Source organism: Gorilla gorilla, chromosome 1 (genome assembly GCF_029281585.2).
Source record: "Gorilla gorilla gorilla isolate KB3781 chromosome 1, NHGRI_mGorGor1-v2.1_pri, whole genome shotgun sequence".
Lineage (NCBI taxonomy): Eukaryota > Metazoa > Chordata > Mammalia > Primates > Hominidae > Gorilla > Gorilla gorilla.
The window spans coordinates 22,885,535-22,903,290 of record NC_073224.2 but is presented as its reverse complement, the minus strand read 5'-3'; the positions used below and the strand labels follow the sequence as shown (position 1 = coordinate 22,903,290).

General features: G+C 43.5%; 1 protein-coding gene and 1 long non-coding RNA gene across 2 annotated transcripts in view; one reads left to right on the top strand and one right to left on the bottom strand.

Annotated features, from left to right (window-relative positions):
- The window catches only part of SLC35F3 (solute carrier family 35 member F3), a 413,829-nt gene that overhangs the window by 153,152 nt on the left and 242,921 nt on the right, over window positions 1-17,756 (bottom strand). The window lies entirely within an intron of this gene.
- On the top strand, window positions 10,406-14,237 carry LOC129529103 (uncharacterized). The gene is made up of 3 exons (XR_008674510.2): window positions 10,406-10,636; window positions 13,600-13,806; window positions 13,906-14,237. It is a non-coding gene; the product is annotated as an uncharacterized lncRNA (long non-coding RNA).

Sequence of the window (17,756 nt, the reverse complement as noted above, 5' to 3'; positions counted from 1 at the left end):
TAACTACAGTTATTCTACAGTAATATAGAACACTAGAAATTATTCTTCCTGTCTAGCTGTAATTTTGTAACTTTTAACAAATCCCTCCCTATCCTCTCTTTCCTCCTACCCTTCCCAGCCTCTAGTGTCCTCTGTTGAGAACCACAGTGTCCCCAACTCTCTGATGATAAGTATCATCTGTCTTGGGGCACTAGTTTAATTAAAAAAGCTGCAATTTCTCAGGCTCTTTCCTTGAAGATTTGATTTGGTGGGCTTGGAAGCCAGCAATTTGTATTGAATAATTATCCAGGTAAATCTTAAAGCAGACATTGGCACTGCACAGACACCCCCCTCTGTGTAAGAAATTTACATCTATCTCGACATGTGCCAGATCACATCGCCCCCACTGTGCAAAGCTCTCAAAAGCAGTCATTGTCACCCCAGCTACACATTAGAATCACCATGGGAGTTTTGAAAAATCCCTGTGTCCCAGCCGCATCCCAGACTAATTAAGCCAGGGCCTCTGGGGCTGGGGACAGAGCATTAGTACCCTTCAAAGCTTCCTCAATGGTCCCAGTATGCAGAATCCCCTGGAGAGCTAGCTGCAACTCAGGTTACCTTGCCCCATTCCAGCTTCTGATTCAGGGGTTCTGGAATGAGGCCTGGGTATGTGCCTTTCTAACAAGTTCTCAGGTGCTGCTGGTGGTTTCAGGACCAAACTTTGGGGAACCCCTGGGTTGGGGAGAAGTGAGCAGAATGAGAAGATTCAGAGCACAGCCCCATAGCTGACAAACGCTGAACCTGTTTCTATGATTAGAGGATGCATGGAAAGTTTTCTTAAGTGAGCTAACTGTGAGTCTGCAAATTAAATTTCTTAATTGTGCTCTTGGCTTCACCCAACAAGACTGCTTTGGCTTGCCAAGATCCTGAGAGGCCGACCGTCCCCACGGCAACGCCACATCAAAGTGACTTGGGAGGAAAGGAAATTGCGTTCGTGCAACCGTTAAGTACTTCTTGTAAATGTTCTTCCTTGAAGGCTCCTCAAACTCACCCTTAGGTTAAGTTAGGTAACCTGGTCACCTCTTCTGCTGTTTGAGGACCAAATCTTGTTTTCAGCTCTGGCCTCAGGCGGTTTTTGGTCTGTGTTGTGAATGCTGCACTTATAAAGTTAAATCCTGGAGCCTTAGGAAAAGCTCAGGCCTGTGGTGAGGGGTAGGATACCTCAGGGAGATGAGTCGTTTGCTTCTGGGAGGGGTCTTACTCGGGGTTGTCTTGGGTTGGAATGGGTACTCTACACCCTGGGGTCTGCCTGCCAGCAGGTGACCTGACCACCAAGAAGCCACCTAAGGACATCTGGTCAAAACGTGTGCTGCAGTGGTAGAATTCTCACTTCTGTACTGGCTACTTGGCTTTAGCTCCTACCTGGGAGACAGCACAGTGAGACAGAAATAACTTTGTTTCTGCAACAGCTAGATCAAGCTCAAGCTCCTTTCCATACGAGCAAGTGGTTTAACCCCTATGAGCTGCAGTGCCCCCCTCTATAATGGGGTCAGGCCATCTGTGAAGCTCCAATGAGGATTAAATGGGACAGTAACTCATGGAATAGCCCCCAGCACAGTGCCAGCACAAGGGACTTCATGACTGGCTATACTTAGGGTTCTGTTCTTTCAGCCTGTCTTAGGGTAGGAGGCTGAGAGAGTGGGGCTTGAGAAGAGGCATGAAGGATTAAGATGTTCCCCTGGAGGCCAGGTGCAGTGGCTCACGCCTGTAATCCCAGCATTTTGGGAGGCCGAGGCAGGCAGATCATGAGGTCAGGAGATCGAGACCATCCTGGCTAACACGGTGAAACCCCGTCTCCACTAAAAATACAAAAAAGTTGCCTGGCATGGTGGTGGGTGCCTGTAGTCCCAGCTACTCCGGAGGCTGAGGCAGGAGGATGGCGTGAACCCGGGAGGCGGAGCTTGCAGTGAGCTGAGATCGCACTACTGCACTCCAGCCTGGGAGACAGAGTGAGACTCCAACTCAAAAACAAAACAAAACAAAACAAAAAACAGATGTTCCCCTGGGAAGAATGTGCATCTCCTTCCTAGCAGGACAGCTGGGGGCTGTATATTCATCTTACTGGGCCATGGTGAGGTCAGCAGCCTCTAAGCCTGGACTTCCTGTGGAGCAGGTACTTGACTTCCTCCCGTAGTGGAGCTGTGGGCCCCATGGTCAACAAGATGTCCCTGACAGGCAGTATGTCCCTGTCCAGAGCATCACAGCCAGAAACTCCCAGAAATCCAGCAAAGTTTTCAGGCAGAGGCCAGTGCCCCTCTGGCTGCTTGTTGTGACACAATCCCAGAATGTTAGAGCCTGGGAGCCCACAGCCAGGAACGCTTTGTCCTTGTCATGTTGCTAACCATCTGCTGGGCTGAGATGAGGACCCAGGCCTCCTCATGATAACTCCTACACTGAAATCATTAATCTTATGTGTCAGCTTGACTGGACTAAGGGATGCCCAGGCAGCTGGTGAGACACTCCTGGTGCGTCTGTGAGGGTGTTTCTGGAAGAGATGAGCATTTCAAACAGTAGGCTGAGTAAAGAAGATCTGCCCTTGCCAATGCGGGTGGGCATCCTCCAATCCACCGAAGGCTGGAATAGAAGAAAAGGGCAGAGAAAGGACAAATTTGCTCTCTTCTTGAGTGGAGACATCCATCTTCTTCTGGTATTAGCCACAGGGGGTCCTGGTTCTCGGCTCTTTGGGCTCTGATTGGGAGTCATAGCATCAGTTCCCTTGGTTCTCAGGCCTTTATACTTGGTCTGAATTTCACCACCAGCTAGGAAGTGCTCTAGCTTCCAAACAACAGATCTTTGGCTTTCTTGGCCTCCATAACCATGTAAGCCAATTCCCATAATAAATCTCTTCTATAGATCTCTCTCCAAGAGAGGAAGGAGTGTGAGTCCCCCAGCTCCCAACAGGCAGGGCTGGGGTCGTTTCGCTGTGTGTCTGCTCCTGCCTAGAGGGAGTCCCCACAGTGGCTTCCCTCTTCACGGTTAGGTTTCTGAGACCGCAAAGCCACTTTTCTATCCCAGAGGCCTCCCTGCTACTGCCCAGCCTCGCTGCTCTGCTGGGCATGGCAAATGCAGTCTTGAACCCTCACCTCTGCATTTCCTGGCAGGCACTCAGCAGCAGAATCATAGATACTGTGCTCCATATGCCAAGAGGCATTAACAGCCACTGCTGTAAACAATGGTGACCTTCTGGCAAGCTGTCTTGTCCTGTCCAACTTGGAACGGCAGCCCGGAGAGGCACTCTGCTGCATGATGGCCAGAATAGCAATGGCACTTATAGGATGGTCTGAGCACAGTCCTGTACCTCCACTTTATTAATTACAGAAAAGAGAATGAAGGGCTCTAGAGGTTAATGGAGAAGTGCCTGCAAATGACTGGGCTGTGTGGAGCGACATGCCACGTCAGCAGGGATCTGAAGGCCATCCAGTTGCACGGACCCCTGGGGGAGTACCCCGGCCATCACAGTTTCTCTGAGAAGCTCAGTGCCACGCATGTGGCAGGAAATCTCTAAGGAGCCTTCAGACAGCATCTGAAAGTCATATTCCAGCCCTGGGGTGCAGACAGGACCCTGGCATTGAGTCTGCACCATGGCTCAAGTGAAGCACAGCTTGCCACTTTAGAGGTTCTTGACTTCAGAGAACTGTGAGGTCCAGGGCAGGGACCTCAGGCCTGACCTGGCCCATCATTTGTTTTTGTACATACGAGTTCATCTGCATACAGACACACAAGTGTGCAGGAATTGTCACTGACTACTCTTGTGCTACAATGGCACGGCAAAGCTAAGTAGTTCTAACAGGGGCTATAGGCCCACAAAGAAAAAGATTCACAATCTCTCTTATTCCAGAAAGTGTGCCAACCTCAGGTCTAGGGGATAGAACATGGGCTGGGAGGCAAGACAGGTCCCTTAGGGAACCTGGAACAATTTAGCCTCACTGCACCTCACCTCAGCTTTCTTATCTGTAGGATGGTAAATGATATTTACCCTACCATGAGGTGGTGGGGATGAAATGATATGATTTCTCGGCATATGTGACCTATTCAGCATGAATCCTTCTCTCTCTGCTTGCTATGAAGTGGCGTTTGTGACGGCTGCCCTATCTGCTTCAAAAAGTGGTTATTATTTTACAGTAGATATGAAAGCACTCTGAAAAGTTAAAGATGCTCTGTTGTGGTAAGACTCTCCTACAAATATTATTCTTGAGATGAGAAATCTGGAGCTGCCAGCCAGGTTAAATCAAAATACAGTAGCTCCATTTTGATTGACTTGTCATGGGATAGCCTGAGGAGCCATGGATTTGGGGGGATCCAGTGCCCCTTTGTGGTAAGTCATGTACATCCCCACTGGGCACTCTGGGAGGTGGCCTGCTCTCCCAGCAGGGCTGCAGCCCATGTGAGCTGTGGGGCCTTAGGCATTTCCTTGGCTTCTCTGAGCCTCTGTTTCCCCACTTGAAAAACAGCAATGCCAATAGAAGTGTGGTGAAGATGTAATGAGACACGGTGACATAGAAAGGTGGCTCTAAAAATGTGAGCTCTTATTTTCATCCCAATTCTGGAATGAACAGCCGAGAGGGTGTGAGTGACTTGCACAAGGGGTCTGAGCCGGAAAGACAGGAAAATGAAAAGAAGGCAATGGTAGATAGTAATAGCTTCTAACCTGGCTCCTGAAATAGATCTGGCCTCCAGAGAGGGGAGCAGTTCTCCATTTCTGGGCAAAACCTAAGTGACCCAGAGCAATGACAAATGGCTACTTGCACACCCTACAAGTGGCTGACACCACTATCTTGAGGCAAAAAATCATTTCAAATCCATTCCCTTAGGGCGTGGAATTACAATGGAAGCCTCATGAGTTTATGCTTTCTCTGGTGGTCTGGGTCTATTAGTTAACCCCATGAAACTGCTACTGAAGAACGGTGAACTGAGAAAGGAACCACAAGATTTTTCAACTTTATAAAGAATGCCTTGGTGTAAGCCAAGGGGCCTTACTGCATCCAGAATGGTTCGAGAGTCCTTAATTTTAGTGCAATCCGCACAGCATTCTGTCTGGCCTAGGTTAGAGGGCCTTCCTGCTCCCTCCTATCCTGCTGAACTTCAAGGGACACAGAAGTTTAGGGGATGCAGCCCTTGGGCCACCTGGTCCTCTCTTCAGAATCCTGGGACACCCTCAGCCTGTCTCTGCCAAACATACCCCTAGAGTCTAAGCCCCAGCTTGGCTTCCAGACAGGCACACACAGCCCAGACAGGACAGCTGCTGCCCTTCCTGCAAGGGTGAGAGGTGATAGTGGAGATGAAATGATCTATTTTCTCTATTATTAAAATTAAGCTTTTGTATGGTACTATAAGGTGGATAAATGCCATTATACATTTGTCCAAACTCACAGAATGTACAACACCAAGTAAGAGTGAGCCTTAATATAAACTATGGACTCTGGGTGATAATGATGTGTCAGTGCAGGGTCATTGGTCGTAACAAATGGACCGCTCTGGTGGGGGATGTTGACAGTGTGGGAGGCTGTGTCTGTGTGGGGACAGGAGGTATATGGGAACTCTCTGTACTTTCTGCTCAATTTGCTCTGAACCTAAAACTACTCTAAAGTCTATTAAAAAATTCAGTTCACAGTTGCAAAGGCATGGAATCAACTTAAGTGCCCATCAACTGATAAGTGGATGAAGAAAATGTGGTTATATATACACCATGGAATACTACTCAGCCATAAAAAAGAACAAGATAATATCTTTTGCATCAACTTGGATGGAACTGGAGGCCATTATTCTAAGTAAAGTAGCTCAGGAATGGAAAACCAAATACTGCATGTTCTCACTTACAAGTGGAAGCTAAGCTATGAGTGCACAAAGGCAGCTAGAGTGGTATAATGGACACTGGAGACTCAGAAGGAAGGGAGGATGAGGGATGAAAAACTACCTACAGGGTACAATGTACACGACTTGGGTGAGGGGTACACTAAAATCCCAGACTTCACCACCACAAATTTCATCCATGTAACCTAAAAGCACTTGTACCCCTAAAGCTATTGAAACAAAAAAATCAAAATTAAAAAGAAAAAAGAATGAGCCAGGTGTGGTGGCTCATGCCTGTAATCCCAGTACATAGGGAGGCAGAGGTGGGAGGATGGCTTGAGCCCAGGAATTTGAGATCAGCTGGGGCAACATAGCAAGATCCCATTCTCCACAAAAAGGGAGAAAAAATAAAGTAAAGAGGTTCTAAGACCAAACGTTTTGAGATCCACTATTTTATGAATATATTTTCTAATGTATAACTTGTTCATGTTGAATTCTTTTGAATTCAATTGTATTCAACTGAAAGGGGAGACCTTCTCTCTCTACAAAAAATTTGATTTTTGCCTTTATTCTCTCTCTCCAGCAAATGAGCAGAACCCACAGAGCCCTTCGTAATAGCGACCGAATTATAAGAGAGAGGATAAAACCAGATGATGACAGAATGAAACAGACATGTTAAATAAACTCCTTTGCTGACATGGAATCATATCTACTCATAAGCAAATTTAAGTGCTTTCCTTTAATCTATGCTACAAAGTCAACTCTGAGATTTAAACAAGCCGTAACTATATTCAATGCTATATATACGCTATATATACTATATACTAATGCTACTCAGGCAAGTAGCCTGTTTTTGCAAATAAAGTTTTATTACACACACACACACACACACACAAATTGAAGCTAGAGGTAAGCTGACCATGAAATCAACTGAGCAGCCCTTTCACCAAAGCAGTCCTAACTATAGCATGTTGGTACTACAGTCATTTATGGTAGAGTTTGGTCAACAGCTCAAACACTTGTCTGTTTACAGATAATATCTTATTTTTCCAAAACACAGGAAATTATGTCTCTGTGCCAACCCCCACCCCCACCCAAATCACAGTATCATTTTGCAAAATGTCAGAAAAATATCTTTCTCAGTCTCAGTAATGGCTAAACACAACTGTCCTTGAGAAAAGTCCCAGCAATGTTTACAGAGTGCCATGGTAAATTGCCCTACCTGATGTCTCATTCACATGGGAGGACTTGTTCTTCATTCCTGCTAGCTGTGATGGGCCAGCAGGAGGTAGGTGACCCTGCATGCTGTTAGACAAGAAGGTAAAAACAACAAACCAACAGCTTTGATGTCCGTATTTTAAGTATCACTGTCTGTGCAAGCCATGTGGCCGCCCTTCCAATGACTGTGCCTGGAGTGACTACAAGGTGGTGGATGGCACTTGCTCAGCTGCTACTCACAAGCCTGGGGTATGTGGAAGGAGAAAACAGGAGAGGAGAGAGGAAGAGAGGGAGAGGAAAAAGAAAGAGGGAGGCAGCGGGGAGAGAGAGGGGAAAGAAGTTGAGGAGAGAGGGGAAAGAAGGAGGGAGGGGGGAGAGAGATAGGGAGAGAGAAAGAGAGGGAAAGAGAAAGAGGGAGAGAGAATGGGAGGGAGTAAGGGAGGGAGATGGGAAAGAGAAAGAGAAAAGGAGACAGAAAAAGATAAAGAAAGAGATAGAAAGAGAAAAGCAAGGGAGGCAGGGTGGGGGAAGAGTGAAAGCAGAGAAAGAGAAAAAGAGAGAAGGAGAGAGAGGTAGAGGAGAGAGAGAGAAAGAGAGACAGGCAGAGAGACAGAGCTATTTCTACAATCCATATTTCTTCTTTTTCTTCTACAGTCTCTGCTACATTCTAATTTGCTTTTTTTTTGCATTAGGAAGGAGATATTTTTTCTTCTATTTTATTTTGAGAAGAAATATTCCTTTTATTCCTGAAATTGGGATAAGAAATCTGACAGTTACTGAATAAGTTCTTTCACTCCTCGGCACTGAGCAAAGAGAGGTGAAATGTTTCTCAGAGAGAGGTGCAGCAAAAGGGGAAACCCCGTAGGAGGAGGGCATGGCAGATCTGGAAGAGAATCAAAGTCAGGTTCACAGGGTAGCTCTGGAGAGAGAGAAAGAGCTTTGCCAAACTTAGTCTATGAGTTTAAAAATAAGGCTGTTTGATGGGCACTGAAACATCCATCTGTTGGGTGCATGTTCTTCTCTACAGAAAGCATTTGCTCTTGGAAGTCTATCAAGAGGGAAGTGTTTCATATCAAATGGACAGGCATAGCAGCCCCAGTCTGCAGTTCCCTTAGGCATGGCAAGCTGGGCCCTCTCACTCACCATTTGCTTTCCTTGCCCTTCTCCCTCCACCACTGAACACACTGGGCTGGAGTCACCTGTTTACACTCTCACTCACTCACTCACTCTCTTTGTCTCAGCAACCCAGATCTTGCTCTACAGGACGTCTGTCTTTGTCTCCGCCTTCCTCTGTCCCATTCTGTGTGTAACTCTTTCCCTGTGCCACCTACCACATGACTTCCCTCCTCTTTCTCCCTAACACTCAGAATCCAGCAAACAAGAGGTGCACTGCATCACCGAGGCATGTGGGTACTTGCAACAGAAGGAAGGTATTAACATCAACATCTAAGGTGTATTGTATGATGTACTTGCGGAAATACCAAATACTGCAAGAAAAAACCAAAACTGATAAAAGTTCAAAATTTTGTGACGTCTTAGAAATGGGGTAGTCCTTCTGGGTACAGGCATTGAGCAACCTTCAAAGGAAAGGGAGAAATTCCCCAAAGAGCAAAGCGGTCTGTGCAAGGAGCTGCGGGAGCTGTGATGGAGAGTGGAGTCTTTACAGACATGGGCAGAGTGGGACCTAGGTCATGATTCTTCTTTACCATCAACATTCTTAGAGCATCTACTTTTGGCAGAGTGTTACTACCCAGGGGAAGCTGCATGCTGGGTACCCTCTCTATGAATTAGGAAGAATTTGGCAATGACTAAGCTATCTTCACACCTTGAATTCCTGACAGAAATATGCACAGGGAACCCCAGGCAAACAGACAGGGTTCATTACTGTCTGGCTTAGGCCCTTTATCATCTGCCATCCTGCCAGCAAGCTGGACTGAGTCTTAATCATCCCTTTGACTTTTTTGCTCCGATATCCTTGGTTCCTTTTTCTAAGGCCTTGAGGTATTAAGGCTTCAATGGCTACATAGGTCAAGTAAAGAGAAATCTGCTCGCTCTAAGCTCTGCTGGGCTTTGGTATGTGAGGGGCTGGGCTGGGGAGAGCAGAGGTGAGCCAGGTGAGGGAGGGGTGAGGGGGGCAAGGAGAAAGTGGTCTGGACCCAGTCCTGCCCTGTCACACCAGCTATACAGGAGAGACAGCTTTTCTTAGAAGGTGAAAGGAACTGAAGCAGGTGTTGCCCAGGTTCCACTTACAATCCCTCTCCTCCTTCTGTTGAAGATGGCTTTTTTTTTTTTTTTTTTTTTTTTTGCACGGAGGCTTAGTTGAGTGTTCCTGGAATCCACGAAATCCTCCTCTTCACTTGAGGATATGGGGATGAGAGTGGGGCAGGGAAGAGAAGCCACTCTGAGCTTCTCCAAGAGGGAGGACACAGCGTCGTAGCCACAGACTTCCCACACTCCATGGGACACCCTGCTACTGACCAGTGGCAAGTCCTCTCTATGTTGGATTTCACCATGAATCTACACCACAGGCTAGGCTGGCACCGAGGAGCACATCTCAGGAGGGTCAAGAGCTTATGGGTTTTCTCCCAGCAATGGCAAGCCCTGCTGCAGGGTAAATCAGTAAAGAGGTAGGGGTGAGCCCCAGACAGCACGGGTCGATTAGACCTGGGTGGCAGCAAGGGTGGCCCAAGGGACCTGTGCTCAGATACGAACTGGGGCAGGGGGTTAGGCTGCAGTATCTCTTTGAGGCCATAAATGGGTGGGAGAGGGGAGGAAAGTACACATCAAATCTTGCATTCAGCGGGAGATCCAGAAAGGGTGCTCAGGGGGTTGGGCCCTGAAGTTTATGCACAAGCCAAAGTATTTTGATATATATTTTTTTGAGATGGTGTCTCACTCTGTCACCCAAGCTGTAGTGCAGTGGCACGATCACAGCTTGCTGCAGCTTCAACCTCCCAGGCTCAAGTGATCCTCCCACCTCAGCCTCCTTAGTAGCTAAGACAACAGGTGCATGCCACCACACCTGGCTAAGTTTTATATACGTATTTTTTGTTTTACATTTTCCAGCTGCTAGCAACTGGAAAATTTTTGTATTTTTTGTAGAGATGGGGTTTCTCCAGCCTGGTCTCAAACTCCTGGGCTCAAGTGATCTGCCTGCCTTGGCCTCACAAAGAGCTGGGATTACAGGCATGAGTCACTGTGCCTGGCCTCAAGGAGTTTTGATGGATAGTCACTAGAAGAGCCCAGGAAGAGGCATAATTTGCCAAAAAGATGGGAAGCAGCATAGTGTAGCTCTAAGTGCAGTGTAGCATCAACCTCTGCAGAAAGACAGATTTGGATTAATATCCTCACCCCAGAATCTCCTACCAATTTGATCTCGAGCAAGGTACTTCACACGTCTATGCTTCTTTCCTCCATCTGTAAAGTTGGGATCATAATACTGCCTACCTCAGAAGGCCATTGTGAGATAAATGAGACAACAAGTGAAAACACTTAGCCTAGGGGCTGGCACAGAGTAAATCACAAAAAGTAACTGAACCAAGGCTGGTAATTCTTCCTGTTGAGTGCAGAATGACAGTATGAGTGGAAGGTGAGTGCTGAGAGCAGGGTGACACTACAAAGCAGCTGCAGTGTCTGGAGCCTGGGCCATCGTCACTGAGGGTCACAGAAATGGAGAGAAGCAGGAAAGGCTGGATCCAAGAGAGATGGAGGAAGAGCCTGACCCTATTCATTTAGCATTTTATGGATGACATACACGGCATTGTTGACAAAGACAGATGTTGATCCACACAAAGAGAAAAGATACCCAATTTTATAAGTGATAACTGTGCTTCAGCTTTGATGTGTGTCCAATATGCATGACATGTACACTTGGGTTAAAGTTGCCTCACAGAGCAGAAAACAGCTGCAGCGAAAGCCATAGGTTCTCATGAAGATGGGACTAGGACTGTTGGCTAGTCAATCATTTGGGTTAACAAGGGGCTCAGTGCTTCCTGATGCTCTTGGTTAGCTGGGACCAAGAGCCTCAAGAAGACTTGGGGACCACTGTAAGTAGAGTGGCCATATGTCCTGGGTTGCCCTGGACAGCCCTGGCCTGTGCTTATTGTCCTGGTGTAATAGGAATAGTGTCTTTCTCACACTTCTTGTACCCTGGCTTGGGTGATCCATATTTAACCCAACTCAAAGGGGAAGTCCACAGGTGAAGTCTCTAGGTTCTCCCTGGACAGAGATGGAGCCATTAGCTTCACCTTTGGAGTTGAGGCCTTGAGTTCCAGAGCCACTGTTGCTCCTATAGCAAAAGACTGGAACAGCCTTGTCTCCAACAACACTGTTGTGCTGCCTGGGTCTTCTCTAACTTTCTTGCAAGTACAGCCCTGAGTCCTTCATGGCTCCTGGGTTGATGCTGGCCTGAAACTTCAACATTAATGGCAGTGGAAGAAGAGCAGGGGTGCTATTTTTAAAATTGTTATGTGTAGGCCTGCTATATATTTCTGTCCGCAAAGATAATCGTGTATGCTTAGTGAGGATCTTGGGTTTTCATGGCAATTGCCACTAGCCTATATGGTGTGAGGCTGGGCCCTTGATGGAGAAATATAGGACTTTATCCTTGAATCCAAATCCTATCAACAGATATTAATGATCCTAGTAAATGAAGGAGGCAGGTTTGAGTGCATGAAAAATGTCCTCTGTGTCTCTTTAACTTCTCTATGCCCCATTGTCCTCAAGTAGGTCTTTGGCACCAATGATTCCTGCAACATATACAGGTCTAAAATCTTATGAGAAATCAGTCCAGACACAAAGAGACTGATAAAGGTACACTTTTCAGGTCATTTCTGCCATGATTGTATAGTGATTATTTTTAGCATCCCCACCTAGACCATGAGGGTAAATACACAACTGAATGAGTGAGGGAATGAAGGCATGGATGAATCCCTTGCCTACAAGTTACACTCTAGAAGGAAAATTCCAGATGTGAAACAAAATTCTGATTATGAGATCACAAAGAGGGTGACCAAAGGGGGTGAGACATTGATGGCTCCAGTTTGTAAAGCCTATCTGAGAATTCCCAAGGCAATGTTACTTCAGTACTTTTTTATTGGCAAAAGTTTCTTCTCCATATAGGTTCTTTTTTTTTTTTTTTCTTGAGACGGAGTGCAGTGGTGCGATCTCGGCTCACTGCAACCTCTGCCTCCCGGGTTCAAGTGATTCTCCTGCCTCAGCCTCCTGAGTAGCTGAGATTATAGGCACCTGCCACCACGCCCAGCTGATTTTTATATTTTTGGTAGAGACGGGGTTTCACCATGTTGGCCAGGCTGGTCTCAAACTCCTGACCTCAGGTGATCCACCCACCTCAGCCTCCCAAAGTGCTGGATACAGGCGTGAACCACTGTGCCCAGCCTATGTAGGTTCTTAAGTGTCTGAAGTGCCAGTAGGTCTTCTTACTGCTTGTTTTCCTTGGCAAGGGTTAGTTTCTTAGAAATACTGAGAATGGCATGCGTGGGTTTAGGTCTCAGTTAGTAAATGTTCATCTTAAACATGTTGCACATCTTCCACAAACTTCACATTCGTGTGTGTGAAGAGTCTTGCACTGAGAAAATTCTATAACATCTATAATGCTCTGGGTATTAGAGACCCCATGCAGTCCTGGTATGAAGCAAAAGTGGGTTCCATTAAAAAAATAGTGAAACATTGTTCCAAAGTTCAACAGATCAACAAAAAACTCTAAATATCTTTATTATTTATTTCATAAAAGTATGGTCTACTATGGGGAAAAAATCTCCTTTGTTCATTAGTTTTCTTATCTATAAAGCACAAAAAAGGGAGGGTTCTTTTCTAATATCTTATAAAGCAGTGATTACATATATTTCTTAGTTCACTGTTCTCAGATTTTCTGTCCACCACAGGTAATGTACTTGACAAAATACAAAGAGAATGAATTATTTGGCAAAATACAGGGAACGTCTTAAATATGCACATGCTTTTTGACAACCAATTCCATGTCTAGGAGTTGATACTAGGGAAATCATGAAGGTATGCAAATATTAAACCAGAAGAATGTTTATAACAAAGCTTCCTTATAATCACAAAAAACTAGAAACTAAATACCCAATGATAGGAGATTATAGTAGATTATAGTATGTCCACACCAACAAATACTAGACAGTGATGAAAAATGATATAGAAATGTCTATGATGTAAAAATATGTGGCTGAAAGTATTCAATATGTATTTATTTTTCAGTGAAGAAATAATAAAGTATTATAGAAAATAACTCAATTTTTAATGTAAGCAAAACTATAAGTATTGAAAGGATAGACAACTATCCCATTGTTGGGGTAAAGTTATAGATAACTTTGCTTATTCATCTCTTCTGAAGTTTTTTACAATAGATATGTATTAGTTTTGCAACAAGGAAAGCAATTAAAGCTATTTTTAGGTAATTTTGTCGGTAGAAATAATTATGCAGATTAGTTAGAAGAAATAAGATGGCTTGCAGGACTAACACGATTTAACGGAATGGAGAAAATGAAGTTATTCCCTCACCCACATTAGGTCCAAATGCAAGAAACAAGAATCTTGTTTGAAATCTGAACCATCACTTCTCAACCCCAGAAACAAAGGAGAGGCTAAAGTTAAAGTCATGATTTGGTGAAGATGAGTCCCGGAAGTAGATGACTGGCTGAATCGACTCATAAATGGCTGTGAAACAAGTTAAGCGTCGATACACCTGCAAGGTTTCAGAGGCCATTTTATTGGGAAGTATGGAAAATCACAAAATATTGACGTATGCACCAAAAGAAAAAAAAGTCAAACAACATGCCTCCTGAAATACTTTCCCGTTTTTCCTCCTTTCAACAGAGTTATTTCTGGTGAAGAAATGTCATGATCAGGTCTGAATGCAGAACAATACAAAATTAAGAATTAAGTGCTTCATCAAGTTTTTGCAGGTGAGTCACCAACAGCTTTGCATGTACTGTAAGTGCCAGCCAATGAGGTTAATGATTCAAAAACCCAGAGTACAAGGAGAATACAATGTGCAAAGGAAATGGGCCCCGCCACCTTGCTCAGGTGCCGTGTGAAGACACGGATGTTGAAAACAAAATCTTTCCCGAGAGAAAACAACCATGCTTGCACTGTGTTTTCAGAATTGCCTCCTCATGTAAATTAACTCAATAAAATTGGGTCCTTTCCTTCTTTTTTTTTAATTATTAATATGGAAATATGTTAAATATATACCAAAGTAGAAGATGATGTCAGAGAGGTAATCGCCAGGCCACTAGTGCCCAGTGGCTATTGCACGAGGTAGGAGTCCACGGACGGTTCTGAGCAGCGCAGCAGCGTGATCTGGCTTATGTTTAAAAGGGTCACTCCGACTGCTGCGTGGAAAGTCGACTGCAGGAGATGAGAATATAAAAAAGAAAAACGAGCTAAGAGGTCACTGCAATAATCTAAGGATGAGATGATGATGGCTTGGTTTACGCGGTAGCAGGGAGGAGGTAAAACATACAGATTTTTCCCCTATTGTTAAGAGTATCATTCTGAACATCTTAAAAATTACAGTTTTATTGAGATATAAGATACATACCATACAATTCATCCACTTAAAGTGCACACTTCAACGGTTTTTGGCATAATTATGGAGTTGTACCATCACCACCGTAATAAATTTTATAACATTTTTATCATCTCCTCCCAAAATCTCTGTACCCGTTAGCATTCACTCTCTATTTCCCACCCTCCTCAACCCTAGGCAACTACTAATCTACTTGCTGTCTCTCTGCGCTTACCTAATCTGGACACCTCATTTAAATGGTGTTATACAACATGTGCCCTTTTGTGACAGACTTCTTTCACTTATCATCATATTTTCAAGGTTCATTCATGTTGTATCATGTATCGGTACTTCATTTCTTTTTATTACTTAATAAAAAGTATGGATATATCACATTTTGTTTATTTATTCATCAGTTAATGGAGATCTGGGGTATTTCTACTTTTTGGCTATGATGAATAATGCTGCTCTGAACACTCCTATACAAGAATGTTTTGTGGGTATATGTTTTCATTTCTCTTGAATATACACCTAAGGCCCTTAGAGTTCTCTAAGTTAAACTTTTTTCTAAGTAACTGTAGCTTTTTGAGGAACTGCTCAACTGTTTCCCAAAGTGTCTTTACCGTTTTCCGTTCCCATCAGCAATGCATGACAGTTACGACTCCTCATCCTCACCAACATTATCTGTCTTTTAATCCTGAACGTTTTTGCGCACCATATGGCATACTCGATGATCTCTTTCGGGTACATTTCTCGAAGTGGTACTGCGGGGTTACAGTGTGTGCACTTTACAAAGGCTTCAGCCGTATCGCAAAATTATCTTCCAGAGAGGTCGTACCAATTTGTAATTGCGCCAATAGTGTAATTTTCAACTTTACCACATTCTCACAGACTCCGAGTATTATTGTTCTTTTTAATCTTTTCCAATCCAATGTGGAAAAAATTATCACCTTTGTTCTATTTCTTTGACATTGTTAATTTTTTTTATCCGTGACATTGTTAACTTGAAATACGTTTAATGTGTTCATTGGGTGGTTCTTTGTCTTATTTTTGAAAACTTTTCATATATTAAAAGTAGAAACTTTTGATTGTATATGTTATAGATAATTTTTCCAATTTGTTGTTTACCTTTTAATTTTCTTTATGGTATTCCTCACCAAATAGAAGTTCAAGTTTTTAGACAGATATATTTATCAGTATATTTTTAATGGCTTCAACATTTGGTATCATGTTTAGAAAGTCTTACTGACCAAAAGAATATATAAATATGGAACATATTTTCTTATAGTAATTGAATATTATTTTTTACATTTAAAAATTACTCCACCCTATTGGTTTTTGTTTTTGGGTTTTTTTTTTTTTTGGTATATTGTGTGAAGTAGAGTTCTAATTCTCCTATCTTTGAATAATTCATCCTTTCCCCAATAATTTTTCAGGCAATTGTTAGCATTCATTTAATTCTTATATGTCACTGGATCCCTTACTTTCTATTCCTTTCCATTAAACTGTGTATATTTAGGTAGTAACATTATTTTAACAATATTTTAATTGTTGTAGTTTAATATAGGTATTATAAAATCTTTTAAGGCATGCCTGTAGTCCCAGCTATTTGAGAAACTGAGGCAGGAGAATCACTTGAACCCAGGAGTCGGAAGTTGCAGTGAGCCGAGATTACACCACTGTACTCCAGCCTGGGCAACACAGCAAGACTTTGTCTCTCAAAAATAATAATAATAATAATAATAATAATAATGATAATCAAGTGAATAACAGTTTTCACTTAGAAGGACAGGGAAGTTTATCAACATCCTTTAAAAGAAGGGGCTAAGAAACCAGTCCCAGTAGAAACCTTTATTAGACAATCTGTGCCAAAGTAATATTTCTCTCTCAAATAAAATTGTCTTAAAACAATGAAACAAAAGCAGAGAAATCAATTCTCCCCCTATGTTATCAGCCCTCTGTATCCACGAGTTTGCATCCACAGATTCAACCAATTACAGATTGAAAATCTTTGGAAAAAATAAAAAAAATAATAAATAATACAAGTAAAAAACACAGCATAACAGCTGTTAACATAGCATTTACATTGTGTTAGGTATTATAAGTAATTTAGAGATGGTTTCAGGTATATGGAGGATGTGCATAGGTTATATACAAATAACACATCATTTTGCCTAAGAGACTTGAGCATATTGGAATTTTGGTATCTCTGGGAGTCCTGGAGTCAATCCCCCACGGATACAGATGGATGATTTACATACTTGCTTACCTCTCCCCCTGGTGGATTTCTTTTGTCATTACATCAGGTAGGAGCCTCTAGATTCTGGATCAAGGAGGGCTCTTGGGTAAGCCTGAAGGAGGCTGGAGTAAAACCTTTAGAAATACTAACTACTAAAAAGATTATGGTGGCATCCCATGCCTACATTATGAACATTTGCTGATCAAAAGTAAATGTAAGGAATTCTGACACGTATTTGATTTTTAAAATTTTAATTAAGGTAACTATTTAAACTATTAGGGGAAGGAGAATGCCAGACATCAAATTTGTGCTCCCCTGCCTGACCCCTGTGGTCTCTGATAACTTCCTGGCTCTCTAGTATTATAAGAGATCCCAGGCTCATCTTATACATTTCCGGCTTAGACTTGGAAGCAACTGTTTCTCCAAGAAGGGTTGGTTTCTATTAGTGAGTGAGGCATGCTCACTGCTACTGGATTGGCAGTTGAACTAAGAAATATTTGTTATGCCAATAGATAGATGGACACATACATAAAATATTTTATGAGTTCATATTGAGATTTCCAATTCAATTCCAAGACATTAGGGTGTGTGCTTAACTTCCCCTATTACATCTGAGCTCCTTTCTTGTGCCCTGTGAATGTGAGTTTTCTTTTCTTTTTTTGAGACAGGGTCTCACTCTATCGCTCTGGCTGGAGTGCTGTGGCGTAATCACAGCTCACTGCAGCTTCTACTTCCTGAGCTCATTTGTCACTTTCTGCTTTACTTCTCCCACCTCAACCTCCTAAGTAGGTGGGACTACAGGCATATACCACCCCACCCAGTTTTTTTTTTTTTTTTTTTTGAGACGGAGTCTTGCTCTGTCACCCAGGCTGGAGTGCAGTGGCGTTATCTCGGCTCACTACAAGCTCCGCCTCCTGG